This window comes from Cynocephalus volans, chromosome X (genome assembly GCF_027409185.1).
Source record: "Cynocephalus volans isolate mCynVol1 chromosome X, mCynVol1.pri, whole genome shotgun sequence".
Classification (NCBI taxonomy): Eukaryota; Metazoa; Chordata; class Mammalia; order Dermoptera; family Cynocephalidae; genus Cynocephalus; species Cynocephalus volans.
Window position 1 is genome coordinate 22,948,628 of NC_084478.1, and position 13,262 is coordinate 22,961,889.

At 34.4% G+C, this 13,262-nt stretch overlaps 1 protein-coding gene across 8 annotated transcripts in view; it reads right to left on the reverse strand.

Moving 5' to 3' along the window:
- The window catches only part of LOC134367693 (uncharacterized), a 311,105-nt gene that overhangs the window by 230,119 nt on the left and 67,724 nt on the right, over nucleotides 1–13,262 (reverse strand). For 7 of the 8 annotated variants that reach the window (XR_010022435.1, XR_010022434.1, XM_063084430.1 and 4 more), the window contains one exon: nucleotides 1,910–1,980. The exons of the other annotated variant lie outside the window; for it this stretch is intronic. The gene's annotated coding sequence lies outside the window, so the exon portion shown is untranslated. The remainder of the gene's footprint in view (nucleotides 1–1,909; nucleotides 1,981–13,262) is intronic. 8 annotated transcript variants of the gene reach the window in all.

The following is a 13,262-nucleotide window of genomic DNA, read 5'->3' on the forward strand; positions in this document are numbered from 1 at the left end:
TGAAAGACACAGTGAGACAAAGAATAAATCACATAGAAAATTTGAAAATCTTTGAGATGAATGAAAGTGCAAACAAAACATCACAACAAATTAGGGGATGAAGCTGAATAAACAATTAGAGGAAAATTTATAGCTGTAAGCATCTATATTCACATAGTGAAAAAGATCTCAGATAAATGACTTTACCATAACTAGAAAAAGAAAAGTAAATTAAAACTAATAAAAGCCGAGGGCAGAAATAAATAAAGATTGTAGAAGAAATAAACGGACAATATAAAAAAATAAAAACATCAATGAGAGCAAAAGTTGATTCTTTAAATATACCAACACAATTGATAAATGTTTAGGTAGACTGACAAAAAAAAAAAAAAAAAAAAAAAAAAAAAAAAAAAGCTAAAATAACTAAGATCAGGGATTAAACAGAGGAAATCACTCTCAAATTTGCACAAATAAATAAAAGGCTTATAAGAGTTTACTATAAACAACTACATGCTAAAAATTAGATAACTTACACAAAATTGACCAATTCCTAGAACGGCATGAACTAATCAACTTTTTCAAAAAAGAAAAAAACAAAACAAAACAAAACAAAATAAAAAACCAGAACTTCTGGATAGAACTATAACAAGTAAAGATACTGAATTAGTAACTTCAAAGTAATATCTTCCCATGAAGAAGAGCCCATACCCAAATGGCTTCACTGGAAAATTTTAAAGAACACTTAAACAATAAATAACAGTGATTCTTCACAAAATGTTCCAGAAAATTTAAGAGGAGAGAACACTTCCCAACTCATTCTATATTGCCAGTACTACCCTGCTACCCAAACCAGACAAACACATCACAAGAAAAGTATAGACCATTATCTCTTATGAATACAGATGCAAAAATCCTTGACAGTATATCAGCAAACTAAATCCAGCAACATATGAAAGATTAAACATTATGACCAAGTAGGATTTATGCTAGGAATACAAGATAGTTTCAATATCTAAAAATCAATCACTGTAAAACACCACCTTAACAGATTAAAAAACTAAAATCATATGATCATTTCAAGATATTCAGAGAAACACATGACAGTATACAACACACTTTCATAAAAGAAAACAAACTAGTAATAAAAGAGAACTTCCTTAACCTGAAAAAATGCATCAACAAAAAACCTACAGCTAACATTGCACTCAATGAGAGAGGGTATGTTTTCCACCTAATATCAAGAACAAGATAAATATGTCTACTCTGACCATTTTTATTCAATATGTTTCCCAGAAACAGACATAAGGTATACAGATTGGAAAGAAAGAAGTAAAACTATCTCCATTGGCAGATAACATTAAACTATATGAAAATTCTAAGAAATCCACTAAAAATTAGGAATAATAAATCAATTTCACCAAGGATGCAGAATACGAGGAAATACACAAAATCCATTGTATTTTTATACAGTCAATGAATAGGCCAAAACTGAAATAAGGAAAACAATTGTTTACATCACAAGATATTAATTACTTAGTAATATATTCAATTAAACAAATGCAAGACTTACAGATCTAAAAGCACAAAACAATGTAGAAAGAAATGATTAAAGATTTAAATAAATGAGAAACAATCATATTTAGAGATAGCAAGAATAAACATTTTTTTTTTTTTTTTTTGTCTTTTTGTGACCGGCCGTACCGCATCCAGCCAGTGAGTGGATCGGCCATCCTTATATAGGATCTGAACCCGCGGCGGGAGCACTGCTGTGCTCCCAGTGCTGCATTCTCCCGAGTACACCACGGGTTCGGCCCGAGCAAGAATAAATATTTTTATGATGGAAATACATCAATTGGAAAAGAATGTTTTCAACAAGTGGTACTGGGACAACTGGATATCTACGTGCAAAAGAAAGAAGTTGGACCCTTACCTCACTTCACACAGAAAACGGAACTCAGGTGGATCATAGATCTAAATGTAGCTGTTACAACCAAAAGGCTCCTGGAAGAAAGTACAGGAATGAACATGTGTTACCTTAGGTTAAGCAATGATTTCGCAATTATGACAGCAAAGCACAAGGAATAAAAGACTGATAAGTTGTAACTCATCAAAACTGAAAATGTTTTTGGTTCAAAGAACATCATGAAGAAAATGAAAAGACAATTCACAGAATGAGACAAAATCTTTAGAAATCATATGCCTGATAAGGGATCTATATACAGAATATGAAAAGATCTTTCTCAGTAAGATAAAGACAATCCAATGTTTTTAAATTGGCAAAGAATTCCAATAGGAGTTTCTCCAAAGAAGATACACAAATGGTCAATGTTCACATGAAAAGACGTCAAACATCATTAGTCCTTAGGGAAATGAAAATCAAGCCCAATGGTATACAACTTCACATCCAAAAGAATTAGTATAATCAAAAAGACAGATAACAAGTATTGGTGAGGAGAAATTGAAACCCTCATATGTATCTCTACAGTTTGGTAATTCTTCAACAAGTTAGACAAACAGTTAGTATATGACCCAGAATTTCCAACCTTACCTGTCCACTCCAGATAACTGAAAACATATGTCCATGCAAAAATTATATCCAATTGTTCATAGCACCATTATTCATAACAGCAAAAAGTAAAAACAACCCAAATGTCTGTCAACTGATTAATGAACAAACAGAATGTGATAGAACCATAGGATGGAGTATATCTGCCATTAAGAAACCTGAAATACTCATCATTCTGAATCTTGGTAAAACTCAGGAAAATTAGGCTGAAGTTATTCTCTGCACAAAATAGTGTATACTTGTCTCTCCTTGCTCCTTTCCACTAGATACAGCCAAAAACCCTGGAAAGAATACAAAACACAACTAAAAAGAAACTCTGAACAGTGGTCAGAAGAGGGCAGGCATCTAAGTGGAGGGCAAAGTGAAGGAGGGCAGAGCAGCAGGCATTTGATGACGACCCACCCTACAAAAGAAGGTGACCTAGACCTGGTATTTCTCAAAACCCAGCAAAGTAACATAGTTTGGCCCCTGGAGGCTCATTTCTCCCCAGGATCCAAGAAGAATTCTGCCCAAATCGCCAGACTAGCCAGATGGAATCAAAAAGAGGGGTGTTATTGGAAATACTGATGACAATAAAGAGCCAAGGAATGTGCTAGACTTCCCAACTTGACCTGAGACCCTGTTCCAATCAGTGCATGGCAGGATGCGCTGGCAGGGATCCCGTCACAACAACAGTTTGTATGTAGAAGAAGTCTGTTCATATTCATTGGTGAATGGCATTACATTGTGTGATATAACTTATGTTACCCATTCTTAGAAATGGTGAACTTTTAGATTGTGCCCAGCTACTAAGTATTACTGTTTCTATACATGTTTTGGCACAGAGGTGCATTTTTAGGATAACTATGTAAGTTAGAGTAGAATTACTGAGTCGTATTGTATGTGTCTATTCAGCTTAATAGAATCTGCCAAAATTGTGCCAGAGTCCTGGCTCTAATTTCTCTTTCCACAAACTATGTATGAGAGTTCCTCACTGACACAAGCTATTGTCAAGGTGAGAGATTTATGTTCGCCCAGGCCCTCTGGATGAGGCAATTTCACCTATGGCAGGGAGTTGGAAACAGGTGGAGCATGGCAGAGTTGTTAAGCTGATGAAACAGAGATTAAAATTCGAGGCTGCTGTGCACCTGAGATTTACGTGGTACGACACTCTAGATGAGGGAGCTGTTCACAGGACCAAGACAGAAGTCGGTGTGGAAGTTTACTATAGGTCCTTGGTCAGGGCCTGGGCTGAACATGTGCACAAGACTCATCAAGGCATAGCAGAAAGTGGATGTGAGGCTAAGAGAGGAATGGAAATAACAGAGGTCTTGCAGTGCCCATTGACTATGGGAAACTACAGCAACCTACAGCAACCTACAGCAACCTGTTAGATAATATTCAATCATCAAACATATACTTAATCAGAGTGCAATATGAGGAGGGAGAGGAACCGATCAGGAAAGAAAACCATATGATTTGTAGAAAAGAGGCAAAAAATTCCCAACTTTCCAAAAATATATTCTAATTAGAAATCCAAGATTAAAGGAACCAAAAAATCAAACTAGATATGCATGTGGTACATCATACTTAAGCAGCTAAAGCCAAATAATAAAACTCAATGTGCCAGAGAAATACAAATGAATTGCCTTCCCATCTGGGAATAATGATGTAAATAATGGCTGCTTTCTCAAGAGTATCCACGGAGAGCTGGAGAAAAATGAACCAGCATCTTTCCAATGCTAAAGAAAAAATAAGATTGTCAACTCAGAATTCTATATCCAGCAAAATTATCCTTCCAAACTGAGAATGACATAAGAAACATCCACATAATCAAACCTTAGACAATTGGCTGCTGGATAACCTGTAATGCAATTAATACTACAGTAAGTTCTTCAGACTAAAGTGAAGCAACACTTCATGGAAATTAAAAATTACAGGAAAAAATGAAGAGCACACACAATAAAGAAAATAGGAAAATATGTGGTGAGTGATCTTTTTCAAGGGCTGCTTGATTCAGTTTGATAGTATTTTGTTGAAATTTTTTGCATGTTTCTTCATGGGGATATTGGTCTATCATTTTCTTTTTCTGTTTTTCTTCTTGTCTGTTTAAGGAATTATCCCAGGGATGCAAGAATGGTTTGACATTTAGGTTGGTTCTGCATTTTGGCTATTTTAAGTACAGCTGTGATGAACATGGGAGTGCAGGTAACCTTCCACATGATGTTTTCCATTCTTTTGCATATATTCCTAGAAGTGGGATTGTACCCCCAAAACATGTACAATAAATTATGCTCCAGTTAAAAAACAAAAGAGTGGTTCAACAAATGCAAATCAACAAACTGATACATCACAGCAACAAAATCAAGGACAAAAAGCAAATGATCATCACAACTAACTCAGAAAATGTATTTTATAAAATTCAATATCCCATTATGACAAAAACACCAACAAACTTGGTATAGAGAGAACATACTTCAACACAATAAAGGCCACATATGACAAACTCACAGCTAATATCATACCAATGTGGAAAAGCTGAAAGGTTTTCCTCGAAGAACAGGAATGACACAAGGATGCCCACTCTCACCACTCTTACTTAACACAGTACTGGAAGTTTTACTGATAGCAATTAGGCAGGAGAAAGAAATAAGGGGTATGCAAATTGTAAAGGAGGAAGTCAAATTGTCCCTGTTTGCAGATGACATGATCTTACATATAGAAAATCCTAAAAGCTCCACCAAAAACTCTTAGACGTGATTAATGAATTCAGTAAAGTTGTAGGATACAAAATGAACATACAAAAATCAGTAGAGTTTCTATAAACCAATAATGAGCAAGCTGAAAAAGAAATTAAGAAAGCAATTCCATTCTCAAAAGGTACAAAAAAAGATAAACTACCTAAAAATAAATTTTACCAAAAGGATGACAGATCTGTACAAGAAAAACTACAAAACAGTGATGAAAGAAAGTGAAGACACAAAGAAATGGTAACACATACACATTCCACATTCACAGACTGGAAGAATCAATAATGTGAAAAATACCACACTACCAAAAGATGTCTATAGATCCAACTCAATCCTTATCAAAACGCCAATGACATTCTTCACACAAAATAGAATAACAATCCTATAATTCGTTTGAAACCACACAAAAACCCTAATAGCCAAATTAATCCTGAGCAAAAGGAACAAAGCTGGAAGCACCACAGTACGTGACTTCAAAATATATGCAAAGCTATAGTAACCTATACAGCATGATACTGGCATAAAAAAAGACTAGAAACTAATAGAACAGAATAGAGAACCCAGAAATAAAGCCACATATTTACAGGCAACTGGTTTTCTTTTTTCTTTTTTCAGACTATAAAATGATTAGTTGATAACTTTAGTTAAATCTTGAGTAATTTTTTTTTCTGTTGTACATCACAAATTATATATGTCATAGAAACGATTTTTTCTTCTTATTTTTATTTATACATATTTAGGGGGTTCATAGTTGATTACCAGTATTTGCGTATGGTGTGTGATGATCAAAACAAAACTGATTATGGACAAAGACACTAAGAATATTCATTAGGGAAAGGACAGTCTCTTCAATAAATGGTGCTGGGGAAACTGGATACCCATATGCAGAAGAATGAAGTTAGACCCTACCTCTCACCATATACAAAATCAACTCAAAATGAATTAAAGGTTGAAATGTAAGACCCAAAATTACGAAACTACTAGTAGAAAACATAGAGGAAATGCTTCAGAACATTGGTCTGGGAACAGACTTTATGAAGAAGACCTCAAATGTACAGGGAACAAAAGCAAAACAAACAAAAAAACAAACAAACAAACAGACAAATGGGATTACATCAAACTAAACAGCTTCTGCACAGCAGAGAAAAAAAATCAATGGAGACAACCTACAGAATGGGAGAGAATATTTACAAACTATGCATCTGACAGAGGATTAATATCCAGAATATAAGAAGAATTCAAATAACTCAAAAGAAAAAACCAGCAAATGAAAAATCCAATTAAAATATGGGCAAATAAGCTGAATAGACATGTTCCAAAAGATGACATGTAAATGGGCATCAGGTATATGAAACAAAGCTCCACATCAGTAATCATCAGGGAAATGCAAATCAAACCTACAATGCAATATTACGACATTCCAGTTAGAATGGCTAATATTAAAAAGACAAAATACCAAAGGCAGGCAAGGAAGCATAGAAAGAGGAATTCTTACATACTGTTGGTGGGAACGCAAATTAATATAGCCATTATGGAAGGCAGGACAGAAGTTTCTCAAAAAACTAATAATAGAACTACCATGTGATCCAGCAGTCCCACTACTGGATATATATATATAAACAAAGGAAAGGGAATCAGCATATCGAAGAGATGTGCGCACGCTCATGTTTATTGCACCACTGTTTATAATCACAAAGATATGGAATCAACCTAAGTATCTATCCACAGTTGAATGGATAAAGAAAATGTGGTATGTGTACACGTGATACTATTTAGCGATTAAAAACAGTGAAATCCTGCCATCTGCGGCAACACGTATGAGCTTGGAGGACATTGCATTAAGTGAAATAAGCCTGGAGCAGAAAGAGAAATACCACATATTCTCATCCATATGTGGAAGCAAAGAATTTTTATCACGTGTAAGTAGAGAATAGTATGGTGGTTACCAGAGATTACCATGCTGAATTCTTACCAGAAGGATAAAGGGGTAGGGGATAGTGAGAGTTGATTAACAAACACAAAATTACACCTAAGTAGGAGGAATAGGATTTAGTGTTCTATAGCACTGTAGGGTGACTGTAATTAAGAACAATTTATTGTATAAATTCAATCAGCTGGAAAAGAGGATCTTGAATGCACCTAACACAAAGAAACAAAAAATGTTTGAGGTAACAGGAAAAAAAAATACCAGTGGTTACCAGGTTCTCAGGGAGAGAGAGAGATGCACAGATGAACAGGTGGAGAACAGATGCTTCGTGGGGCAGTGAAACTATTGTGTATGATACTGTACTAGTGAATACATGACATTACACATCTAGCAAAACCCACAGAACTATACAACACAGAGAGGGAATCCTAATGTAAACTTTACTTTATAATAGTTTATCAATATTGTTTCATAACTGTAACAAATGTATCACAGCAACGCAGGATATTAATAATAGGATAAACTCTGTGTGTGTGTAGGGGGGTATTTTCTGCTCGATTTTTCTGCAAACCTAAAACTGCTATAAACTAAAGTCTACTACTCAAAAAAAAATAAAATGTATGGGGAAATATAAGACAATTTTTCTATTGTTTTTAAAATGCATTTCAATGTATAAAGCAAAAAATGAAAAAAATAATAACGTATATGGAAAATATATGACACCAAGACCACAAAGTCCCATGTCATGAGGGTACACTTACATGGAGTGGTACAAACATAACTCTCAGTACACCAGGGCAAGATAAAGGTTGATATGCCACTCCCTAGAGCAACAATTCGACATGGTATAGGTAGTAATCTGGTGACTGGCTGTATAATTCATTCCCCCAATCTAATCTGTTTAGTATACTCATTATTTACTGTTTTTGTTTCCTAACAAACTATACCTCAATAAAAGTACTTGCATCATATGGCTCATACCTTGTGCATGTTAAAAACTAAAGAATAATTTATTAAATCTATGAAATATTTAACTTGAAAGAATTATGTATAATGAAACAGAGAAAAAGCACTCTTCAGGAAGATCATTTGCCATAACAGCAATTGTTTATCTTATGGAAATATAGACTGAATTAACTTTCTATAAAAGAAATAAAATGTACAGATTCAAAACTATTTCAATAACTACTATTTGTAGAGATAAACTCTTGCTTAATAGCACACCAGCCTTTTCAGCTCAACCATCCTACTGAGAAAAACTAGGAAAGCTGGAAGATATTAAAGATATTGTTTGAAGGCACCACAAATCAAAGGAAGAAAGCATTCAAAAAGACAGAATCTCAATTAGGAGGGAAGACTTTGTCACGAGAACCATTCACATTTGTTACCGCTTCTCCCTTGAAGGCTTTTGCTGATTCCAAAGATGTGAGTGACGATCCAGGAGGCTTCAGCAGAAAGTTGGAGCTGAGCAGCTAAGCAGCTGAGAAAGACTTCTGGCAGTCTCACCCAACCAAGAGGACACAGGTTCAACCTGACAGTTCACAGACGAAACGAATCACAGAAAACAAACCAAGGGTTCATTTGGCATATAGCCAAGGGGTTATGTCCTAAGGTCAATATAAACCTAAAATAGAAAACTCCACACAAAGCTCGAGATCCAGCTTTAAAAGGACTCAATTTCTGACCGCAGCTTGATTAACTGTCCCCACCCTAACTGCCTGTCAAATGCAAATGTATGCCAGAGAATGATAAAATCACCCAGAAACTCCAGTTACCTCTACACTATTTCATACAGAAAATCCAGCCTGCAATCAAAAGTACCCACACATGCAGAAAGGGAATGGGGTAGGAAAGGACTAGCATCAGGATTGGGATCCATTTTCTCCATATAATGAGGATGTCTGGAACAGAAAGAACTAAGACTTGGTGATTCCCACACAATTTACAGCAACAGTGAGATACCACTACACACCTGCTAAATGAGAAACAATGAAAAATACTAACCATAATAAGTGCTGACAAGTACCTAATCAAAGGTGACTCTTTTACACTGCTGGTAGGGTTTAACACAGTATGTTCACTGCAGAATATTTACACAATTTCTAAAGTATCTGAAAGGCACAACTATCATGTGATCTAGCCATTCTGTTCCTTGAAATTTTTCAAAAAAATATAAAATTTTATGTCCATATAAAGACTCCTTCAAGAATGTCCATAACGCAGGAAAGAGGGGAGCGCTAGGGCAGGATGACAGGGGAGCAATATGAGGTTCATAAGGAACCTTGGTGGAAGAGGAGAGGATATTTATGTTATCTTGATTGTGATGACAGTTTCATTAATACATGAAAGTCTTTAAACTTTTATGATGACTTTAACATTATGTGGTTTATTTTAAATCAATCATACCTCAAAAAATTATTCAAAACGTGCAGTATGCACCAAATATGTGTCTCAAAGAAATTTCAGATCATTTAATTCAAAAAAGGATGTACTAAAATTTAGAAATCTGATAATCAAGCTCAATTATTTGTAAAAATACCCGGTAATTTTAATCTAAAAAAAAAATGAAAAAAACATTAAGATTAAAGGATGAAATTTTTTCAGTTATAAAAAGTTGAATCAACATATCCATAAGTTATATTAAGATGTTACTTTTGTTGTTTTTCTTTTTGGTAATAGGTTTAAAAATGATGAACGCTTGAGACACTTATCAATACAAAAACCAGACATTATTACCAGGAATGCAGAATTATCTGTCCAGATCCTTGAGACATACACATAATATTTTAAGCAAACTTACGCTGATAAATTGAAGTTACATGAAATCAGTAAATTGTTTAAAAAAATGAAATTAGAGAAAAATTTAGGAAGTCTCAATAATCTTACATCTATTTGAAAAATTGCATCTGTAATTAAATATTTCCTCCCAGTGATTCTATTCTACACCCTGGTGCCTGAAGACTTGCTGTTTTCCATATAATGAACAAGAACCCCAATCTTGCACAATTTTTTCCAGATAAAAGAAATGCTTCTCAATTCTATTATGAGACTGGTATAAACTTTACACAAAATCAATACTATAAGAAAGATAAGAAAATAAAATCAGTGGTTATAGTGGAGAACAGGAGAAATATAGCACCATCTTTCCAATGCTGAAGGAAAAAGTAAAACTGTCAATTGAGAATTCCATATGTAGAAAAATTATGCTTTCATGGAGAGTGAAATAAGAAACAACCAAACTTAAGACAATTTACCACTGGGAAAACTGTAAAAGAAGTAATACTAAAAGAAGTCATTCAGTCTGAGGGTAGAGTTATCTCTCCTGGTGCAAACTAAGAACTGCAGGAAGAAGTGCAAAGCTCTGATTAAGTAAAATATGTGAATAAATACACGATTATTTAATTCATAACTGAGTAGAGCTAACTACTCTGTTCAAGCAAAACATCACAACAAAATAGAGTTGCCATCTTCAACTACGTTATGAAAGGTCCACCCTGACCAGGCTGTATGTAGCTAGTTAACTCAAATCACCATCACACGGCATCCATAGTGGTGCAGTTGGAAGCTGGTACGTTCATACTTGCTGTTAGTAAAGAGTGCACCCTCCACCACACCACACTGTTAATGGAGAGCAGGTAGAAAGTTTGCACTTCTACTCTATTGGAGTTAATGACATACTGCTCCCCTTCTTGCTGAAGTGCTATCAGAGGAAGCTCAGAGAAGAGTAACAGTTTTCACCACAGCCCATGGTAAAGAAGTCACTCTATATGGTGTCAGTAGTATGCCCATGAGGAGCTGTGACCTGCCACTCTCAGTGGAAGCCTAGTGGGGGACAGAACTTCCAACCCTTCCCAGGAGTAACGAGGAACATCCCCCACTCAGGAGTCAATGGGGGCCAAGGGTTGAATCTGGACTTCTACAATCACCTGGCAACAGAGGCCGTGCCTTCACTTTCCCCCTGTTGATGTGGTGCAAAGGAAATAATCATTGACACTGAAGGCAGAAAAAGAGTAATTACCCAGTCAGGAAACAGAAAGGAAATACGAGTAAGGGGGTGGGTAGGAGAACAAAGTCTCAGAGACCTGTGAGTCAATAACAAAGGTTCTAACATTCCTGTCATTAGAATCCCATAAGGAGTGGACAGAGTATAGTACTGAGAATACTTTCAAAAATAATGCCTGAAAACTTCCCAATTTGTCAAACAAAATTTATATGTACAAGGCCTTAACAAAATTCTCTCAGGATGAACCTGTAAAATTCCAGACCAAGATACATCATATCAAAATTCTGAAAACTAAAGAGAAAAAAAAATTTATTGAAAGCAGCAAGAGAAATCCCATCTTACCTATAGAGGAAAAAAAAATACAAGAACATTCAAATTATGTTGAATTTATCATCAAAATCCAGGAAAGCTAGTAGAAAGTGCCACATTTTTCAAGTGCTGAAAGAAAAGAACTGTGAAATTCTAAACCCAGTGAAAATATCCTCAGGATTCAAGTGAAAACCAAGACATTCTTCGATGAAGGAACCCTAAAAGAATTTACTGCCAGTACAACTACCCTAAAATAATAACTAAAGGAAATTTTCTGAACAGAAACAAATAATAAAGTCAAAAAACTTGGAACATCAGTAAAGGTAAGCAAAAGACAGGTGAATAGAGTAAACCAAGTTTCTCTTCTTGAGTTTTCTAAATTACGTTTTACATTATAAGTAAAAATTATAACACTTTCTGATGTGGACTTCAAAGTATGAAGAGGAAGTATTTATGATAATTATATTAAAAATAGGGAGTGGGTAGAGAGATGTAATAGGAGATAAGGTTTTTAACACATCACTAAAAGTGGTAAAATGATTACACCCGATTGTAATAAGTATACATATACATATATTTATATATATGTAATGGTCAGAGTAATCAGTAAAAAGAGTAAGGCAGAAAGACACACTCAAATACGCTATAGATAAACAAAAATAAAAAAAATGAATTGCTAAAAATTTTTAAAGTACCCACAGGAAGGCAGACAATAGAAAACGAAAAAATAAAAACAGAGAAAACAAACAGAAAAAATGTTATACCACACTTAAATCCTAACATACACATAATAACATTAAATAAAAATGACCTATACAATTGTATAACAACTAAAAGACAAATATTGGCTGAGTGAATTAACAAAAAAATGACTCAACTATTTTCTGTCTACAACAAACTTGCTTTAAATATAATGACATCAGCAGACTGAAAGTAAAGGATATGGAAAGATATACCAAAAATAATCAAAATAAAGCAGGAATGGCAATAAGAGTATTAGATAGAGCAGAATTCAGAGCAAAGAAAATTACCAGAGACAAAGATGGACATTATATTATGTAATAACAAATGGCCAATTCAACAAAAAGATCTAGAAACCCTGAATATGTACAAAGTATGAGAAGCAAAACTGATACACTTGAAAGAATAAATAGTTGAATTCACAATTATAGCTGGAGTCTTCAACCACTATATCTCAACAGTTGACAGAAAAATTACATAGATTCAGCAAAATTTCTGAAGTAATCAACACCACCATCATTCAACAGGATGTGTTTCACAATTACAGAACACTGCACCCAACAACAGCAGGAGACAAATTTGTTGCCACTGTACATGGAACATACACCAAGGCAGATCATATTGTCAAGCATAAAATAAACCTCAAAAAATTTAAAAGGACTGAAATCACAAGAATGTGTTCTGTGACCATAATAAAATCAAATGGGAAATCAATAACAGAAACATAACAGGAAAACCTCCAAAAACTTGCAAAAAAAAAAAAAATTCACTCGCAAATACTATGCTAATAGCTTTATTTTCTGTTAAGCAAACAGAAAGACAAGCTACATACTGGGAAAAATATTTATAAGCCAAATATGTGACAGAAAACGAGTATCTGTAATATAGAAAGTATACTCATAACACACATTTTGAAAAATCCAACTGTAAAATGGTCAAAAGAAATAAAGAGAGATTTCACCAAAGAGAATATACAAATAGCAAATAATCACATGGAAACATGTTTAA